The 14,995-nt window shown below is 48.5% G+C and overlaps 1 protein-coding gene across 1 annotated transcript in view; it reads right to left on the bottom strand.

The window, feature by feature from the left end:
* The window catches only part of GOLGA7B (golgin A7 family member B), a 32,312-nt gene extending 17,724 nt beyond the window's left edge, over positions 1 to 14,588 (bottom strand). Inside the window, exons 1-2 of the mRNA XM_066238329.1 lie at positions 14,542 to 14,588; positions 5,056 to 5,165 (exon numbers count right to left, since the gene is read on the bottom strand). The gene's annotated coding sequence lies outside the window, so the exon portion shown is untranslated. The remainder of the gene's footprint in view (positions 1 to 5,055; positions 5,166 to 14,541) is intronic.
* Between the last annotated feature and the right edge of the window lie 407 nt (positions 14,589 to 14,995).

Raw genomic sequence — 14,995 nt, 5'->3', positions numbered from 1 at the left:
TCAGGCACTCTTCTGGGAGCTTGGGATACAGCAATGAGTAAATGACTAAATGCACAAAGACTTTGTTCTTATTGAATTTACCTATTAAGGGGGTTAACAATCAATAACAGATTAGCAAATAGTATAAAATATGTCCAGGTATGCTCATTGCTAGGAAGAAAAATAAAGCACAGTAATGAGGAGGGTTTATTTCAGAAAGAATAGTCATAGCTTTTTCGATAAGGTGAAATTTGGACAGAGGCCTGAAGAAAGTGAGAGAATTTAACCTCCAGATACTAAAGGGAAGAGTGATAAGGATTAGAGAGCAGAGTACAAGGGCCCTGAGGCAGGAGGGGGTTTAGCATCTTCAAAGAATAGCAGGGAAAGCAGTAGCTAGACTGGTGTGGGCAAGAGGAAGAGAGATGGGAGCTGAGATCACAGAGGTCGCAAAAGCCAAGTCTTATAGGGCTTGTTGATAAGGACTTATGATTTCATTCAGCAAGTAAGATAGCAAGCCTTAAAAGACTTACAGAACAGGCCTGGCATGACTTAATTGCAGTTTTTTAAAAAGATTACTCTGTATGCTAGTGTTGGGGAAGGCAAGGATAAAAGCAGTGAGACCAATTAGGAGGCTGATAGAATCATCCAGGCAAGATATGGCGGTGGCTTAGACTAGGGTGGAGGTGGTGAAAAGCAACCATACTCTAGATATAATTTGAAGGAAATGCTGACAAGATCTGTAGATAGTTTGGGGGTGTTGTATAAAAGAGAATCAGAGATGATTCCAAGTTTTGAATTCTGAGCCACTGAAAGAAGGAGTTGCTGTTTACTGAGCAGAGAAGACTAAGGGCTGAGTAGAGATGGAGAGTACAGGGTGTTGGATGTGTTAAGGGTAGTCAACCTTTTTATACCTACCGCCCACTTTTGTATCTCTGTTAGTAGTAAAATTTTCTAACCGCCCACCGGTTCCACAGTAATGGTGATTTATAAAGTAAGGAAGTCACTTTACTTTATAAAATTTATAAAGCAGAGTTACAGCAAGTTAAAGCATATAATAATAATTACTTACCAAGTACTTTATGTCGGATTTTTGCTAAGTTTGGCAGAATAAATCTTTATAAAACAACTTACTATATAGTTAAATCTATCTTTTTATTTATACTTTGGTTGCTCCACTACCGCCCACCATGAAAGCTGGAACGCCCACTCGTGGGCGGTAGGGACCAGGTTGACTACCACTGTGTTAAGTTGATTTAGGTTTGAAGTTTGATATGCATGTTATCCATCTAAGTAGAGTCGGCAGTTGAGGTTAAGGGGAGAGAAAGAGGGTTGGAAATATAAATAACTTCAGGAAATATAACCAGTATGTGAGTGATATTTAAAACTATGGGACTCAACAAGGTCCTCTAGTGGGTATAACTTTAAAAAATTGTCCAAGAACTGATTCTGGGCAATTTGTTACTTACTTACAGATTGGGAAGACTAAAGGAGGCTGCGAGGAGTGGCCAGTGAAGTAGGAGGAGACCCAAGAGAGAGCAGTGTCCTGGAGCCAGGCGAGAAACCTGGCGACAGAGCCTTAGCAGCGTGCTGAGTGCTGCTCACGTGTAGAATAAGATTAGGACTGAGAAGTGCCACTGAACTGGGCAGTATCGGCCAAAGAACACCCAGCCTAAGAAAGTCTTATAAGAGTTTATTTGATGGCAATTACAGAGACGCAAAATCTCAACCGACCGAAAACGATGCTCCAGAGAACGGCAGTTTTGCAGCTTATTTTATACATTAGAATCAAGGGAGAAAACCTAAGAGGGATTACATGAAATTCCCTGGCGGCAGACTAAGGAGGCAGGAGAAAGCAAAGTGGAGAAGTCTCGGAGATTGGATGAAAAGCAAAGCGGAGAGACACATGCTTCCTTCACGTTGGGTGCAGGATAATCTACTCGGCACACGGAATGGTAGGTGGGCAACAGAACAACCACGCAGCCTCCTGCTCTGGCACTAGCGGCTGTGCCTTCGAGGCGTCTGAAAAAGATCATTCTGACGTTTCAAAGGTATGTTATCTTAGATGCACAAAGACAACAGACAATTTCGAAAGTGAAGATTGACCTTTGTCAAGGAAGCTACAGGCCTCGGCTGTGACTCCCGCCACGACCCACGTTTAGTTAGGGAGTTTTATGTTCAGACCACCACCCTATGTGGTTCTGTTCTGTCTCTGTGTTTGTGAGCTTGTCAGGTTTAGTGTGCGGCCCCTTTTCTGTTCACAGCAGCAACAGGGTCACTGGTGACCTTAATAAGATCTGGTTTAATGGAGAGTGGGGATGAAATCTTGATTACAGTGGGTTTGAGAGTTAGAATGGAGGAGAGAAAGCAGAGATACTGAGAGTGTAGACAACTCTTTAGACGCATTTTGCTGTAAAAGGAGCAAAGAGTAGCATGGTGACTTGAAGGAGAAGTAGGAGCAGGCAGGCTCTTTTTTTTTTTTTTTTTTTTTTTTTTTGTATTTTTTCCAAAGGGAGAAGTGGTGGAGGGGGAAGACAGACAGACACTCCCACATACACCCAACTGGGATCCACCCGGCATGCCCACCAGGGGGCGATGTTCAGCCCATCTGGGGGTGTTGCTCCGCTTCAACCAGAGCCATTCTAGTGCCTGAGGTGGAGGCCATGGAGTCATCCTTAGTGCAGGGGCCAACTTTGCTCCAAGGAGCCTTAGCTGCGGGAGTGGAAGAGAGAGAGAGAGAGGAAGGGGAAAGGGAAGGGTGGAGAAGCAGATGGGCACTTCTCCTGTGTGCCCTGACCAGGAATCGAACGCAGGACTTCCACACGCTGGGCTGATGCTCTACTGCTGAGCCAACTGGCCAGGACCTAGGCAGATTCTTTTAAGATGGGAGACATCAGAGCTTGTTTGTACCCTGAATAAGCAAGTGTACAGGGAAACCTTGATGGTTCAGAAAAGAGAGGAGCCCTGGCCGGTTGGCTCAGTGGTAGAGCGTCAGTCTGGCATGCAGAAGTCCCGGGTTCGATTCCCAGCCAGGGCACACAGGGGAAGTGCCCATCTGCTTCTCCACCCCTCCCCCTCTCCTTCCTCTCTGTCTCTCTCTTCCCCTCCTGCAGCCGAGGCTCCATTGGAGCAAAGATGGCCCGGGCGCTGGGGATGGCTCCTTGGCCTCTGCCCCAGGTGCTAGAGTGGCTCTGGTTGTGACAGAGCGATGCCCCAGAGGGGCAGAGCATCGCCCCCTGGTGGGCAGAGCGTCGCCCCCTGGTGGGCGTGCCGGGTGGATCCCGGTCGGGCGCATGCGGGAGTCTGACTGTCTATCCCCGTTTCCAGCTTCAGAAAAATACAGAAAAGAGAGGATTCATTGCATAAGCAAGGTCTTAATAGGTCAGCAGAGGATGGGACTCAGGGAAAACATGGAAGGGATGGCTTTGTATACCATGCACACCATAGAAGAAGCAGAATAAACAGCCAGAGATGTGAGTTAGGAAGTTCTGTAGTATAAGTAAAGACCTGAGCTCTACTCTCTACTCCACTTCCACTAGCCAGACTTCATACATCATGACCTTCTTTGACAAGCAAGTTCAACATTATGTATGGAAAACTTGCTATGTGCCAAGCATGGTGCTGGCACTTCCCTATGTAGTCTAAAGAGAGTTCTCCTGCTTGTAATTGATTTAAAAGACTAAGACTCTAGAGAGAACACTGAGATCATCCACACAAGGGTGAATGATCTCTCTCAATATTCAGCTCCTCTGACTGAAAAGAGACTTTAACAGCCTTAGCTTTTATTACCACATTGCCTCCAGGGCTGTTATAACAATCTCAGCAGACCTCAAGGCCTGGAGGCATTAAAGTGGAGGTCAGGCAAAAAGGTCCAAATTTGGGGGTCGGGATAGTTTCATACTGAGCTGACTCAGGCTGTGATGGGATGTGACAGAACGGAATGTTCCCACACTCCCGTCATTGGGACTTTAACTTTTTAAGCAGGAGGAGATGTTGAGATTTAATCTGACTAATCATTATTACCCAGCTGCCTTGAGACCAACCAGTTCTATGCAAGAGCCTAGCTCTTTGATGTTTTTGTCATAAATTGATGAGTTTGCCCACAAAATAACATCAAAGGAGATTCACTAATGAATTCACTGTTATCATTCTCTAATCTATGGCTCCAAGCTATTGGAAAGTCTTCCCTCCCCCCCCCCCCCAAAAAAAGGACCATAGCCAGAGAAAGAAACCACCTGAAAGATTTGGAAAGCATGATACCTGGAAAGAGATGAGAGAAAAACGAACTCCTGTAAACTGCAGCAGAGCCAGGGAAAGAGCTAGCAAATCTCAGGGAAGCGGAGAAAACGCAGGGGAGCCAGGGACATTCTCAGCACCTGGGTCAAGGAGGAAAACAATTGCTTGAATTTTTTTTATTTTTTTTTTGTATTTTTCTGAAGCTGGAAACGGGGAGAGACAGTCAGACAGACTCCCGCATGCGCCCGACCGGGATCCACCCGGCACGCCCACCAGGGGCGATGCTCTGCCCACCAGGGGGCGATGCTCTGCCCATCCGGGGCGTCGCTCTGCCACGACCATAGCCACTCTAGCACCTGGGGCAGAGGCCAAGGAGCCATCCCCAGCGCCCGGGCCATCTTTGCTCCAATGGAGCCTTGGCTGCGGGAGGGGAAGAGAGAGACAGAGAGGAAGGAGGGGGGGTGGAGAAGCAAATGGGCACTTCTCCTATGTGCCCTGGCCGGGAATCGAACCCGGGTTCCCCGCACGCCAGGCTGACGCTCTACCGCTGAGCCAACCGGCCAGGGCCAATTGCTTGAATGTTTGAGGGGGAGATTGTGGTCTGGAAAGTTAAATGGTGCCATCTCAGAGCACGCTGCAGAGACTCGGAGGAAGTGCGTGGTAGGAAACAGGGTCCCTGGAGTCAGACAACAGGGTTTCAACCACTTGCTCTGCTATTTACTGTGTGAATACAAGTCTCAATCCCTCTGAGCCTCAGTTTCTCTGATCTGTACAATGGTGGTAATAATTTTCCCTCCCCAGATAGGATCCCTCCAAGCATGCAGAGCTTTCTCTGGATGTTACCTGACTTTTTCAAATCTGGTCTTTCAAGAGGAAAACAGGAAAAGATTTGTGGAGAAGCCTTGCTGGAGATCTTCTCACAGTGAGGTTTCTTTCAGGCTCAGCAAGATTTCCTAAAGCACAGAAAAGATTAACAAACACGCTTCATTTAGCTAAGTGAGCAGTTATTGAACACCTACTGTATGCCATACAGAAAGATGACCATGGGATGTTTCCACCCCTCCCCCTAAAGGATACCAAAATACAATCAAGCAATGACCAGGCTCTGTGATAAGTGCTAAGGTGGAAATAGTTGCCTCAGAGTCGGGATCCAGAAAAGGTTTTACAACTGCATGACATTTGAGTTTGGGCTTCAAGGACTAGTGTCATATGCCCAGACAAATAAAGAGACAGGCACGCCAAGCCAAGAAGGCCTGAAAGTTGCCTGGAAATGCAGAATCTCTGGAACCTCAAACCCATGAAAGCAGCTGCTGGGCAACAATAGGGATGATGGCAAAGGCCCTAGAAACATGAATGGAGGGGACCCACCCTAGCAATAGTATCAAACACATATCTGGAGGTAGAGTCACTAGGAAATGAATAAGCTTGTGGGGGACTGCCTCCCTTTCTTAGTTTCATTCATAGTCAGTTTTCATATCTATCTACCTATCTATCTATCTATCTATCTATCTATCTATCTATCTTCTAGAGCAGAGGCCCCCAAACTTTTTACACAGGGGGCCAGTTCACTGTCCCTCAGACCGTTGGAGGGCCGGACTATTAAAAAAACTATGAACAAATCCCTATGCACACTGCACATATCTTATTTTAAAGTAAAAAAAAAAAAAAAAAAAAGGAACAAATACAATATTTAAAATAAAGAACAGGTAAATTTAAATCAACAAACTGACCAGTATTTCAATGGGAACTATGGGCCTGCTTTTGGCTAATAAGATGGTCAATGTCCGGCTCCATATTTGTCACTGCTAGCCGTAACAAGTGATATGACGCGCTTCTGGAGCCGTGATGCATGCGTCCTGCGTCACTGGAAGTAGTAATGTACGTGAGCGATGCCGCCACATACAGGACTCCAGGAGCAGAGGATGCAGATGACCACTAGTGAAAGAGGTGTCCCTTCCGGTAGTGCAGCAGGGGCCGGATAAATGGCCTCAGGGGGCCGCATGCGGCCCGCGGGCCATAGTTTGGGGACCCCTGTTCTAGAGGAAGAGAGATGTGAGGCAAGTTTCCATCAGGATTCACAGCTACCCCAGGAGAAACTGGGATGACATTGGGGGACACTCAGCTAAAGTGCTACCTGTCATTACAAGAGTCACTGTGCTGGAGGGCAGGGATACTACCCAAAGATATATGCCCCTGTTCTTACAGTGGCTCCAGAGACACAGGAATAACAATCATCAAATGATTGACCACAAGTCTCACTTCCATACCAAACAAACTGCACAAACACACCAGTCACTTCAAACCATACCCAGCTGGGGAAGTCTGCAAGGCTGCTAGTTCAATGATGAAAATTCTTTGAGGAAGTATATAGGCAGGGGCATAACGGGTAATAGGTGCTTATAAAGCATCATTAATTATGAGAGTCAAAAGGGTTCATGGAGTTCAAACCGATTTCACCTACGGAGCCTTTTTGTTCAGACAAAATCTTGCACAAAAGCAGATATATAAAACAAATAAAAGACAGCGGACTTGGATAAAGGAAGGCAGAACTTACCTGCTCTACCACCCCTCACACCCTACAAAAGTCCCCAAGACACTGCCATGACCTGCCCAAGAGCTTAGCAGAATGTGTTTTTTTAGTCATCAAAGTAACACATGCTTATGATTTTGAAAAATCCCAACATACTAAAAGGCTTATAATAACGGCAAGAGTGCCCTGCCTGCTCTACCCTATGCCTTCCTACCTTTAGCCGTTCTCCCCCACCCCGAGAAGGAATACCTTTTCACTCTTTTGGCTCTTTCCGCTTTAAATTCTTCTGATAGTTTTTTATTTTTTTACATTACTAAATGATATGCCTTCTATTTCTTGATTTATTAACTTTAGAAACCTCGTCCTGTTTTCTGCACTGACAGAAGAGAGAGCTCAGCTCACCCTGCCACCTTCACCTCCCAATAGAGTTACAGCACTGTTTGAATTTAATTGTTATCAAAGTAATACATGAAATTAGTTTTTAAAATTCCAACCAGGAACAAGGGCTTATAAAGAAAAACAGCAGGGTTTCCTCTCTCTTCCTTCCCTCGCAAGCTCTCCACCCTCATTCCCACGAGGGTAGGCTGGCTCGTGGGAATAGAGAACTTCTCTATTTACTTCACCTTCTTGTTCTTTTTCTGTAGCAATCATCCCATTGTCTGGCCAACAATATCACCTACTATGTCTTCTGCTTGTCTTGCCTCTAAATTGTAAGCTTGGTCAGGGATCTTTGTTATGTTCACTGATGTATCCCAAATGCCTAGAATAATATCTGGCTCAATAAATATTTGTTGAATTAAAGCCAAATCTCTGGAACAGAGAGAGAAAGCGGAATTCCTTTGAGACAGTGTTTGAACCAACCATTTTATATCTGATTTGTTCTAGGGGAAGGAATGAATATAAATGAAAATTTTATTTTGTAAATGATAGAAAATTCTTCTGGGCGGCCGGGGTGGGGTGTGGGTGCTATAGTAGATAAAGACCTCAGTTCAGGCTCACTTATTGGCTTTGCATGTTTGGACAAGTTTGTCCAATGGCCTTGAAAAGAAAGTCGCTATTTGCTTAGGTTGGTGCAGGCTGGGTAGGAAATGAATGTTGAGGAAGTGGCCTTCGTTAACCCTACTCTCCCAAGGACAGCTCCTGCTGTGGAGGGAGAGGCAGAGATGTCTCCTCCCAAAGTGACAGCCACCATGAGAGCCAGAGCCAGAGGCTACTAGCCAGGAGCTGGGTACTGGGCGCTGATGGGAAGGAGGAAATGCTGTCCTGAGCCCTTGAGCACTATGAGTCCCATCTTCCAGGCCTCGGGACCTTTTCGGAACCATCCCGCTCCGGACACTAGGTTTTATAGGCACCTTGTTCCTGGCTTTTCTCTTACCGTGCTTTGTGGGTGGCCAACTCCTTGCAGTGCTTCTGGAACTCCCGCCCACCAGCAAGGTCATAAGGCGGGTTCCAGTGATTGGAACGTTTCCATAGTGCCAGAGTTCTATGAGCTACTTTACCACTCCCTGCCTCCGTGTCATCTACTCCTGCTTCTGGGCCCCCTGAGCATGCCCTGTGTCTACAGCTTCCTCAGCGAAAAATCACCCTCTGTCCACCGAGCCCACAACACCCTGGGCTCCTACCATTCCTGGACCCAGCCCGTCTGGCTCTGCCTATCACTCCCAAGCCCTCTCCCCCCTCTCTCCCTCTTCCCCTCCACGCCAGCCACGGCCACGTGCACTTGGGTTCCAGTCCCTCGAATGCACCAGGCTCTGTACCTCTCTTCAGCCTTCCTTCATCTGTGCTCTGCCTGGAGTGTTCTTTCCTTCCTCTTTGCCGGGATACATCCCCTCAGGTCCCTATCTAAAGCTGACTTCCCTGGGGAAGTACAGTTTCCCCCATCCTACATTTTGTTTATTCTAATTTATTAAGATGTTATTTTTTGCTGAAACTAACAGTAGAAATTGAAACTTTTAAAACATAAAATAGAGGCCCTGGCCGGTTGGCTCAGCGGTACAGCGTCGGCCTGGTGTGCGGGGGACCCGGGTTCGATTCCCGGCCAGGGCACATAGGAGAAGTACCCATTTGCTTCTCCACCCCTCCCCCTCTTCTTCCTCTCTGTCTCTCTCTTCCCCTCCCACAGCCAAGGCTCCATTGGAGCAAAGATGGCCCCGGGCACTGGGGATGGCTCCTTGGCCTCTGCCCCAGGCGCTAGAGTGGCTCTGGTCGAGGCAGAGCATCGCCCCCTGGTGGGCAGAGCGTCGCCCCCTGGTGGGCGTGCCGGGTGGATCCCGGTTGGGCACATGCGGGAGTCTGTCTGACTGTCTCTCCCCGTTTCCAGCTTCAGAAAAATACAAAAAAATAAAAAATAAAACATAAAATAGAAAATAAAATGTACTTCCTTGCGGAAGCCTTCCCTGGCATGCTAGCTGTGGTTAGGCGCCCCTATGACAAGCATCCTATACTTCCCCTACAAAATAATCATACCTTCTAAAATTTATTTGTCGGTCTTCCCTTATTAAACCATTAGCCCCTTGATGGCAAGAACTCTGTCTCCTTGGCTGCATCCCAGTGCTCGGAATAGTTCCTGGAGCATAGTAGGTGCTCAGTTAGTATCTGTATAGGAAGGTGGGGTGACTTATAGGAAAGGGAATGACCATTCAGTTCTCCAACCTTGAGCCTCAGGCAGGGAGAGGCATGGTCCCAATCCTAAATGACTTTACAGTCTTGTTTGGGAAAGCCAAGTTAGACACCATGACACGATGAACAACTGACAGGTGCCCCAGTGACCCACTGGGAGATAATGAGAGTTGTGGGAAAGCTGAGGAGGGAGAGGCCCCCGTGGTCTGGTGACTGGAGTCTTCCCCTGGCTCGAGGGCCCAGAGGATGTTTCTGAATGATGAGGTGTTTGGTACTTAGAGGAGGACAGGCAGGGCTGGACCAATGAGCAGCTGCAAGTTAAGGAAGGGGAAGATCCATCTGAAACAGCAGACCCTGCTGGCTGATTTGAACTACTCCATAGAGAAGCCAGGCCGGAACCAGATAATGAAAAGTCATTGAAGTAAGGCAATGAGGGCCTGCGAGGGAGCCGAAACAGTGAGGGCAAAGGGAAAGCAATGTGCTGGAACAGGTCACCTGGGAGCACCTCAGGGATGGAGTAGAGGGAGGGGGTGAAGCAGGAAGAACAGGAAGAAAGCTATTGTGCTAAAAACCAGGTGGTGGGGGTGGGAGGCACACAGGTCACTGCCTAGGAATGAGGGCGAAGGGACAGAATCAAGAAACATTTTAAATGGAGTTGCCACAGGCTGCTGCTTTCAACTGAGCACATGAGATGAAGAAGGGAGGGGTAGACAAAAAGGATGCAGGATTATCCATCCATCTCCTTGGCTGGGAGAGGCCATGGACAGAAATCACAAGGGCAGACTAGGTAACTCTGTATTTGCTAGGTGTAAAGAAAAGGAGGAGCTTCAGTGATTTCTTTTTTAGGACTAAGGGGACAGTGTAAGACTATAAGTTAAGACTTGGGAGGTCTCTCTAGATAAGTAATAGTTGCTACCATAAGAAATAAGAATGGGTCACTTGACCTTAGGAACCCTCTCTCAAGAGAGCTATGAGAGTGGCCCTGGCCGGTTGGCTCAGTGGTAGAGCATCGGCCTGGTGTGCAGGAGTCCCGGGTTCAATTCCCAGCCAGGGCACACAGGAGAAGCGCCCATCTGCTTCTCCACCCCTCCCTCTCTCCTTCCTCTCTGTCTCTCTCTTCCCCTCCCACATCCAAGGCTCCATTGGAGCAAAGTTGGCCCGGGTGCTGAGGATGGCTCTGTGGCCTCTGCCTCAGGCGCTAGAATGGCTCTGGTTGCAACAGAGTGACGCCCCAATGGGCAGAGCATCGCCCCCTGGTGGGCGTGCCGGGTGGATCCCGGTCAGGTGCATGCAGGAGTCTGTCTGACTGCCTCCCCGTTTCCATCTTCAGAAAAATACAAAAAAAAAAAAAAAAGAGAGAGAGAGAGAGAGAGCTATGAGAGCCCTGGCCAGTTAGCTCAACATTAGAGCATCAGCCCCGGGTTTGATTCGTGGTCAGGGCACATAGGAGAAGCAACCATCTGCTTCACCATCCCTCCCCTGCCCCCCCCATATATTCCTCTCCCACAGCCATGGCTCGAATAGTTTGAGCAAGTTGGGCCCAGGCGCTGAGGATGGCTCCATGGCCTCGTCTCAGGTACTAAAAATAGCCTGGTTGCCAAGCAACAGAGCAGCAACCCTAGATGGAGAGAGCATCACCTGGTAGGAGGCTTGCCAGATGTATCCTGGTCAGTGTACATGTGGGAGTCTGTCTCTCTCTCTCTCCCATTCACTTAATAAAAATAAAGAGAAAGCTATGAGAAAGGGACCAACACTACCTAGACTTGGGCAAAATGATGCAATTGAAGCCAAAGATACATACCTCAGATCAAATCCCAGCCGTGTCACTTACTAACCAAAGACCCTTGGGCAAGTTAATTAACCTTGTAGAGCCTACATTCTGCATCTGTAAAGTAGGGATAATAATACCTAAATTGAAGGATTTTTTTTATAAGGAGTAAATAAAATGACCTTTGGAAACATTCAAGTTCAACTCCTACTCTGTAGCAGGCGTTCAGCAAGGGCAGCTCATGGTGCGAAGAAGTCAGTGCAAGAACAAGAGAAGATGGCATTCATCACAAAAACCCAAGGAGGCCAAGTCCTCAGGAAGGAGGGATGAACAGTGTCAAGTATTAAGAAAATTGGGGAGCAACTGGAGTGGCAGGGATTACATGACCAAATCTTTACAGAGTGCAATTTGGAGGAGTACAAAAGGAGCTAGAGAACAGAATACCAGAAAAAAGCAAGAGAGAAGGATCCACACAACACGCCTATCAGTAAGGATGTTAGGTTGTAAAAAGATTATCCTAACAGAGTTTGAGCAGTAAAGGCATTTAATGAACATAACAAGAAGGAACAGCTCAGTGGCTCAGAAATGTCCTCAAGAACCCAGGCTTTTCCATGCTTTCTCTACAACATCCTAAGTACATTGTTTTCTCATCTGCAGATTTATTGCCTTATAGTTGCAAGATGGCTGCTGCAGCTCCAAACATCCATGTCAGGACAGGACGAAAAGGGGAGAGCCTCGTTCCTTTACTCAGGAGATAAAACTTCAAGAAAATTTCCCAGAAGCCTCCTGGCAGACTTCCTCTTATATCTCTCAAACCAGGTCCTTTTCTCTCTCCTTTATGATTCAAACTCCTTCCCTGCCTTCTTATTATCTTCAGCGTCGCTCTGATTATGATTACCAGATTTCAGAAATCAGTTGGTCACATACCCACTCTCTGGCTGTTTTCAACCTCTTATTCTTTGCCTCCCTCTGCCTATAGAGTCTGAAAATGTTATATGCTTTCCTGGCTTCCCTTGCAGCTAGAAGAGGCAGTGTGACCCAGTTCTAGGCAATGAGCAATGAGCTCTGCCTCTTTGGGGGGATAGGTCCTCCCTGAACCTCCAGCATGGTGGCTCATGCCATCCTCCCCAGAAATTCAAGGCATTGCAACCATCCTGCAGCTGACCTCACAAGCATCCTGCGAGCTCAAGACCAGGGGCCAATGCTTCTTCACCTGCATTTCTTAACAATCAGTTTTGCAGCCAGGTAGGCCTCAGGTTCAAATTCTTCAGACACTATATTGGGTTATCCTAGGGTAGTTTAAACATCTCCAGTGCAATTTTATTCTAAATCACATTACTTTCAAACATTTCACTTATGTGCATATACCGCTGACCTGGGATAGATATTGTATTTCCCCATCTATAAGATGCACCACAATTTTGGGGCCCGAAGTTTAAAAAAAAGTATTACATAAAGTTATTAAACTCAAGTTTTATTCATCATAAAACTCATACAACTCCTCATCACTGTCAAACTCCCATCCATTAGCTTGTCCTCATCTGTGTCTGATGATAAATCGCTGTCTTCAACAATGAGCGCAAGAACAAGCGTGAAAAAGCAAGAAATGCAAGTAAAAAGTCTACAACCACTATATAAGACACACCCAGTTTTTAGACCCCAAATTTTTGGGGAAAAGGTGCATCTTATACTTGGGGAAATACAGTATATGCAAAATCTTGGGCTGATATCACATTAGCGGAAGGGGAGGTGCACTTTAGAATCAGCCAGACTCAAGCTCAAATCCTACTCTGCCTCTCCCCAGCTGTGAGGCTGTGAGCACATTATTTCACCTGGGCATTGCTATGGTCATCTATAACCCAGGGCAAAGGACCTCTGTTTCTTCAGTGGCCTCCAAGGACACTATGTGGTGGCTGCCAAATCAACAGATTAAGCTTCATATTCCTGGTCTGCTGGGGTGGTTTGAGCTGTTGTTACCTTATCAGTAGTTGCCAAGTGCCTGAAGGCTCCCTGGGGTTGCACATTTAGGGGAGGGGAAACTGGGCTAGCTCTGCCCCAGCCCTCTGATGTCAGCACCACAGAAGTACAGAACTGAGGCCAACATGGGGCCATGGCGCCCAGACTCGTAGCCCACCCCTGGAGGGTCCCACTCAGTAGCTTGGGGAAACTTAGGGATCTGTATTATTGCCAAACTCCTTCAGGGATTCTGAAGCCCCGCCCCATTGGGAACTGCTGAACTATAGCCCCTCACCCAGTGGGGATCCCCTTCCTCCTCACCTTATAGAACAGCTTTCATTCAGGGACAGGGAGCTCAATACCTCACAAGTTACACATGCCCTAGCCATAAGGGCACAGGACAGGCCAAGCTGAAATCAGCTTCCCAGGTCCCAGTAGGCTTCCGTGGTAACATGGTCAAATGTCTCTGCTCTCTCGGGACAACAATCAGACCCTCTCCAAGCATCACCCTTTAGACATCTGGCCCTGACCAATGAGAGATTCTCTAGCACACGGGGCTCCAGATGTGACTCATTGTTCCTCCTCCTGTTCCCCAACACACACGCATATGGTGATCTGGGAATGTCTAGGCACTCAGCTACACTTACAGTGTGCCATGTCAGAAATGGGACTATAGAACAGGCCCTCAGCACTTACTCATTTTACCCAGTGGGGAAGGATCTCATCCTGGGTCACCCAGCAACTTTAGCTCAGACTGGCTCGATGCACCCCCACAGGCAGCGATGCAGACAACGTTGTAGCCATAGCTGTATTGGAGAGGAGGCCCCCTCCCGGCTCCAGAATCGCTGCAATACCAGTTACCAGAAGTTGGTGACCCTCCCAGCATCCCTGGCTCTGGCTCCCAACCAGAGTGAGCTAGTTCTCTCCGCCACAGCGTCCAGGAAGCCCTGGGGCCTTTAGTGCCTGCCACCTGCTCACAGCGCGTGGGGGATCCAGGGTGGGACAGCCAATGTCCCTCCTCCAGGTTATTTATAGTGTTTTGGGATGAGTCAGGTGCAGAGCTGCCCAGTACCAGAAGAGAGAGAGAGTGTGTGTGTTCCCTCGAAAATGCTATAAATGATCCCAGGCTCTGGAATCCCACCCCAGCCCTCAACAGCTCCTGGTGTAAAGATGAGGCAGGGAGCTGGGCCCAGCAGGAGTCTGCGGGGCTGTCCTGATGCCCCGACTAAGGGTCTGAGCCCAGCCAGGATCTTGAGCCCAGGCAGCGAGTCTTGTGAGGGGACAGGTGAGAGAACCCCAGGCCAGGAAAGGAGGACCTGGCCAGGTACCTTCTGGACCACATGCCCCTTGCCAGGCAGTGCTACTACTCCCCTGCACCTTCCCAAACCAGACTGACAGACAGACAAGCCCAAGAGGATGGCTCCCACCCCCGCACCCAGGCACTGGCTGCTCCCACCTCTATTCCTGTGTGTGCTGCTCCGCCTCCGCCAACAGACCGGCTATTTATAGCTCTCTGGAAAGGGAGCCCGTGCCTCCAAGCCTCTCCCTGCTTCCTGCTCCTGGCGGCACTCTAATTACTTCCTCAGCTGGGTGCCGCCTGCCACAGGCACCCTGGCTGGGGCCACAGAAATAGCTGCCCCTGCGCTCACACCCAGCTTCCCACGGAGGCGGAGGCGGAGGCGGAGGCGGAGGCTGTGGCAGGCCCAGATGCCCCGCGGGGAGCGTGACCAGCCAGGGGGCGAGCTCCCCCAACCCCCAACACAGAGAAGATGCACATCAGCGGTGAACCTGAACTGAGGGCGCGTGGGGGTCTTTGGAACCCACCCTGTTCTCTGCAGCCCCAGCCGGAGGAGCCACCTGTGTACCTGGCACACAATAGGCAGGAGTAGGGAGGGCCACGGAAGAGGAAG

Source organism: Saccopteryx bilineata, chromosome 7, assembly GCF_036850765.1.
Source record: "Saccopteryx bilineata isolate mSacBil1 chromosome 7, mSacBil1_pri_phased_curated, whole genome shotgun sequence".
Classification (NCBI taxonomy): Eukaryota; Metazoa; Chordata; class Mammalia; order Chiroptera; family Emballonuridae; genus Saccopteryx; species Saccopteryx bilineata.
The sequence above is the reverse complement of the archived record's forward strand: the minus strand, read 5'-3'. Positions and strand labels throughout refer to the sequence as shown.